Below are 5,788 nucleotides of genomic sequence, written 5' to 3'. Positions count from 1 at the left end.
CTCGCAGCGGGGCCTGGGGGTGTTCCGAGGGGTCCGTGCCCGCTCTGGCAGCGGGGCAGGCCGGGTCGGTGCTKTTTTCCACCCTCTTTGTGCCGGCGAAGCGGGGAGGAGCGGGAGCCAATACTGCTTCGTCATGATGCCGGCTAATTCTCCTCTTGCCGGGAAAGCGACTGAGCCAGCAGCGAGGTGGGGACAGGCGAGCGGCACCCACGCGGCCACCCCCGCGGGCAGCCACGCACTCCCGCACCCTCCCACCCTCCACGCAGCCTCCCCCGCACGCCCGCCCAGCCGCGGTTATCGGGCGGCGGGCGGCGGGGCTGGCGGGGGCAGATAGGCTCGTTCGCTCGCTCTCTCGCTCGCCCGTTCGCTCGCCCGTTCGCCCGCCCGCTCGCCCGCCCGCGCGCCGCTGTCACGCTCTCGGTCGGATGCGCCGCAGCCCCGGTAGCCCGCCAGCGCGACTCGGTGGCCGGGCGAGCAGAGAGAGCTCAGGGCATCCCCGCCGCAGCCGCCGCGGCCGGAGGGATGCGGTGTCGCCGTCCTTAGGTGAGTGCGCGGCTCGGAGGGGACGCGGACACGCTGGGGACACGGTGGGGACACTGTGGGGGACACTGTGGGGACACTGTGGGGGACACTGTGGGGGACACTGTGGGGACACTGTGGGGACACTGTGGGGGACACGGTGGGGGACACGGTGGGGGACACGGTGGGGACACGGTGGGGACACGGTGGGGACAGGCCGCCGGGGGGGTGCGGGGGGGACGGTTCGTGGCGCCGCTCTCGGTTTTTCCGTCGCCCTTCGGTGCCGCCGCTGTCCCTTCCCCGCGTTGTCGCCGCTGCCGAGGGGGGGTTGGGAGGGCTCGGGGGACCCCCCAGATATTGTCCCCCACGTTGTCCCCCACCTTGTCCCCACGCCCGGCGCTGCCGCCCCTGCTGGGGGCCCGCGGGGACGGGAAGGGCGGGGACCCGAGGGGGGGACACGGGGACGCGGGGACGCGGAATCCATCGCTGACCCCTCCCCGAGCCCCCCCTGCGGCTCCCCGGCCCTCCCCGCACCTCCCCGGGACACCCCCTGTCCCCTTTCCCTGGGGACACTGCCATGGGAGGAGGSCGGGACACCCCAGCCGCTCCCAGCCCCGCTCCAGGACTGAGTTTGTGGGGTCTCAGCGCTGTTTCTGGGGGGGACCCCCCAATCCCACCCCCCCCGGGAAGGGTTTTGATGCTCCCTGGCCCCGGTGGTCGCGGTTTTGCCGATTTTGGAGCATCCCCAGCTCCTCCCGGTCACATCTGACCCCCCCGGCAAAGCACGGAGCGGCCAAATTCCTGTCACCCCACTGCCATGGGGCATCGGGGGGCGGTTTGGGGCGGGATTTGGGGTACGAAGCGCGGCCCCCCCCAGCTTTTGGCCATCTCCGGGGGGGAGTTCARCCCTTGGCTGTGGGCGAGCAGGGTGGGTGGCCAGGCTGGGCTAATTCCAGCCTCTCCCAGGAAAACCTGGGCCACCAAGTGCSACCTCGGGACCCCCCGGCCGCATCCCCGCTGTCCTGTCCCCTGCCAGGTGTGCCACCGCCCCATGCCCGGTATTGGGGTGCCCAGGGCCCTCCCACATCCCAATACTGAACATCCCATGGGGCTGATGGCAGGGCTGACAGAACCGGGGGGGTTTTTGGGGTCCGGGGACACCCCCAGACCCGCAGCGGGAGCYCCGGAGGGCGCGGCCTGCGCACACACCCCCAGCGGGTCCCTCCGCGTGCGGGATGAGCAGGCTAATCCCACTTTAATCCCGGATTACGAGCCACGTGAGCCGCGGCCCAAAGCGGGCTGCAGCGTGGCCATCGGGCCAGGGGGGACGGCCACGGACCCCCCTGAACTCCCGGGAAATTCGGGGTTCAGACCTCGTACCGCCCCCCTGTAAACCTCGCAGCCTCTTGGCAGGGCCGGGGGAGAGCGGGCTCGGCCCAGATTGCACGGATGGGAGGAAACGAGGAGGTGGAAATTCCTCCTTCACCTCCATCCGCTCCGGGATGGGGTGGGCGGGTTGTTGTCACTCCCCCCACCCCCGCCCCAYGCACAYCTTCCACCRGGGAAACTGAGGCACGGAGCATCCCYCTGCCCGCGCCCTCCATCCCGCCCATGGAAAATCGCCCCGGGAGCCAGGCGCTGGCCAGCTGGTGGCTTTTAAGGCCACCGAGGTCCCTGAGCTGGGTGCAGCGGCACGGAAGCGATGGGCTGTCAATAGCCACGGGCTCGCTGCCGCTGCCGGGAGATTCTCCCGAGGGGATGGGAACGGGAGAAACAGGACAAAGGAGGAACCGGACACCGGGTCGGGGACACCGCGGGGCTCGTCCCTGTCGCGATCAAGTTGCCGCTGGGGCCCCGCGTGTGACCGTGCCTCGGTTTCCCCGGCGAGCGGGGAGGATGCTCCGGGTCTGGGCTGCGCGGTGTTTGTTTGGAGGTTGCGGTGGGAGGAGGAGGAGGAGGAGGAGGAGGAAGCACCGGACACCGTTCCCAGAGCTGGCGGGAACCGTCTGTTCAGGGAACTTGTGACCCCGCGTGTCCCCCGCTGTCACTGCTGGCCGGGAGCCGGGAAAGCCGCGGGATCGTTCTGGTGTTGGTGCCCCGCTCGAACGGCCGGGAAAGTGAGGATGAGGAAGAGAGTGACAGGAGGAAGGCGGGGGGACCCCTCCCGCTCCCCCKCCGGGGTTTGGGGGGGTTGTCGCTGCCTGGCCCCTGGCCCGGCGCCGGGCACTGATGGCTTTGGCGGCTGTGAAAAGTCAAATCCGGATTTCCTCGGGGTGGGGAGGGGAGAAGCGGCCTCTTCCCGCGGCAGCGCGGCCCCGGCCACGGCCCCCCCGGCACGGGGCGGGGACCGGCACCCCTCCGCTCCGGTGAGCCCCGCCAGCTCCTGTCCTGTCCATCCMTCCATCCATCCATCCTTCCTCCAGCTCTCTCCCTTTTTCCACTCTCCCTGCCCAGCTCTTTTCCTTCCTCTCTCCCGCGACGCGCCCTGGGTCCCCTCAGCATCGCCACACGGTGCGTGTCCCCCACCTCCTGTCCCCTCTCCCGGCCGGGAAAATCCCAAACACGCCGAGTTCCCGTTATCTGGGGACACGCGCGGGTCCTGGCAGCGGATCCGCGGGGAGATTGGAGGTTGCCATGGGGAACGCGGCTGCCATCGGGGCGGTGGCTCCCTGCCTGCGCCAGATAAGCCGTGCCTGCGTCCCCCGGAGCGCCGGGAGAGGGGGGAGAACCGTGACCGAGGTGGTTGTGCAGCCCTGGCACTCCTGGCCGGTTTGGTGGCGTCTCTCCTCACCCCTGGCTCGGGTTTGTTTTCCTTCCCCGCCATCGCCCGCATCTCTCCATCCCCGCACCCTCCCTCCCTCCCTCCGCTGCCGTTCTCCGCCATCGCATCCATCTGCTCGCTGTCACCGCGTCCCCGCCGGTGTCCCGAGCGCCCCGGAGCGCCACCGGGGGCGGGGGTCGACGCTGGCTCGGGCGCTGGAAAGTGTGAGCTCATGGATGTGCCCGCCCGGACAATGCCACCCTTGTGCCGCGCTCGGTGCCCGTCCCACCGGGCCCGGATCCCTGGGGAGGGCTGGGAGGTGCTGGGGGTGGGGTTCAGCCGGTTAAACCCCGCTCCCCGTGGCAAATTTGGGGGTTGTTTGTGGCAGGGGGGGTCTCCAGGGAGCGGAGGTGGAGCTGCCGGCAGAGCTCTCCCTCATCCCGGCTCTGGCAGCCGGGGGATGCTCGCGGATTTCTCAGATCCGCTCCTGCTCTGTCTGTGCATCCCACGGGAATGGGATCTGCGCTTCCTGGGAGCCGTGGGGCCGGGGGACAGCAGRGTTGGGGTCCCCAAAGGAGGTGCCACCCCCTCAGCCCCATGCCCGTGCGGAGTTGGGGTCCCCAAAGCCTCGTGCTCGTGCAGGTTTGGGGTCCCTAAAAGCAATGCCACCCCCTCAAGTCCCGTGCCCTTGCAGGATTAGGGTCCCCAAAGGAGGTGACAGCCCCTCAACCCCATGCCCGTGAAGAGTTGGGGTCCCCAAAACCCCGTGCCCGTGCAGGTTTGGGGTCCCTAAAAGCGATGCCACCCCCTCAAATCCCATGCCCGTGCAGGGTTGGGGTTTCCAAAGCCCCTCAGCCCCGTGCGGGGTTGGGGTCCCTAAAAGCAGTGCCACCCCTCAGCCCCGTGCCCGTGCAGGTTTGGGGTCCCTAAAGGAGGTGCCACCCCTCAATCCCGTTCCCGTGAAGAATTGGGGTTCCTAAAGCCCCGTGCCCGTGCAGGGTTGGGGTCCCCTCAGCCCTGTGCCCGTGTAGGGTTGGGGTCCCCAAAGCCCCGTGCCCGTGTAGGGTTGGGGTCCCCAAAGGCGGTGCCACCCCTCAGCCCCGTGCCTATGCGGAGTTGGTTCTCACAGCAGCTTCTGTCGCTGTCACCGCTTTGTCACCTCGCACGAGGTTTCCCTCTCTTTCCTTCTCTGAAAGGAGAAGTTTKGAGGAGAATGGGGAATTTTCCCCTTTGTGCGCGGCATTGTGGGTTTAGAGCCCGGGCGGACCSGGGGGCTGAGCGCAGCATCGCCCGTTCCGCTGCCGCTGGAGCCTTCTGGAGGCCGCGGGACAAAAGGGCGTCACCGCCGCTGCTCCGCTTTGCCAGCACCGTCAGCAGCCACCGGGCACACCCGGGGGACACGCGGCAGGCGCGGGGACAGCGCGGGGACAGCGCGGGGACATCATCAGGACAAGGGGGACCTCCGCCACCCCGCCAGTCACCGTCACCTCTCTCCTCTCCCTCGCAGGGCGAACACCCGAGCCCCAGCCCGGCGCCGGCGCCCAGAGGGATGTGGAGCCACAGAGGCAGCGGTGAGCGCGGTGTCGCACGCCTGTCCCCTGTYTGGGTGACAGTGCCATCCCCTGGCACAGCCTGTCCCGCTGCCAGCACGGCGGTGTGTGGCACTGGGGATGTGCCAGCCTCGTGCCGCTTTAGGGCACGGTTTTGGGGTGCTGGAGGGTGCGCCCCCCACCCCGGGGGTGCCCTGTGCCCACCCCGGCAGTGCCCGAGCCCCTCTTTGTCCCCRCAGGACCCTGTGACTGACACAGCCCCGCCAGCCCGCAGCTGAATGGAAAGACTGCAGAAGGTAAAGATGGGGCGTGGGGAGGGTCCTGGGGGTCCGGGGAGGGTCCTGGGGGTCCGGGGAGGGTGCTGGGGGTCCGGAAAGGATGTTGGAGGTCCAGAAAGGGTGTCGGGGGTCCGGGAAGAGTTTTTGGGATCCAAAAAGGGTGCTGAGGGTCCGGGGAGGTTGTTGGCGGTTCGGAAAGGGTGTTGGGGGTCCAGGAAAGGATTCTAGGGGTCCATGAAGGGTGGAAGTGTCCACACACCCATGGAAGGGTGTTGGGGGTCCAAAAAGGGTGCTGGGGGTCTGAGGAGGGTCCCGGGGGTGTTGAAGGTCTGGACAATATTCTGGGGGTATAGGGAAGGGTTCTGGGGGCCCAGAGAGGGTGCTGGGGTTTCGTGGAGGGTGTTGGGGGTCTGGGAAGGGTTCTAGGGGTCCAGAAAGGGTGCTGGAATACAGAATAGGGTGTTGGGGGTCCGGGAAAGGCGTTGGGGGTGCTGAAGGTCTGGACAGTGTTCTCGGGGTACAGGGAAGGGTTCTGGGGGTCCGGGCAGGGTCCTGGGAATCCAGGGAAGGTGTTTGGGGTCCAGGGAAAGTGCTGAGGGTCCAGGAAGGGTGTTGGGGGTCCAGAAAGGGTGTCGGGGGTCCGGGAAGGGTTTTTGGGGTCCAGAAAGGGTGCTGAGGGT

The 5,788-nt window shown here is 68.7% G+C and overlaps 1 long non-coding RNA gene across 2 annotated transcripts; it reads left to right on the top strand.

The window, feature by feature from the left end:
- The first annotated feature begins 294 nt into the window (after window positions 1-294).
- LOC130587686 (uncharacterized) lies at window positions 295-5,126 on the top strand. 2 transcript variants are annotated; one of them, XR_008966835.1, is made up of 3 exons: window positions 295-543; window positions 4,788-4,851; window positions 5,070-5,126. It is a non-coding gene; the product is annotated as an uncharacterized LOC130587686 (long non-coding RNA). The 2 variants fall into 2 exon arrangements; XR_008966834.1 differs by lacking the exon at window positions 295-543 and adding an exon at window positions 3,221-3,321.
- The last annotated feature ends 662 nt before the right edge of the window (window positions 5,127-5,788 follow it).

This window comes from Malurus melanocephalus, unplaced genomic scaffold (genome assembly GCF_030028575.1).
Source record: "Malurus melanocephalus ecotype Western Australia unplaced genomic scaffold, MMel_1.1 scaffold_2261, whole genome shotgun sequence".
Lineage (NCBI taxonomy): Eukaryota > Metazoa > Chordata > Aves > Passeriformes > Maluridae > Malurus > Malurus melanocephalus.
Note: the sequence above shows the minus strand (reverse complement) of the source record. Positions and strands in the feature narration are given on the sequence as shown.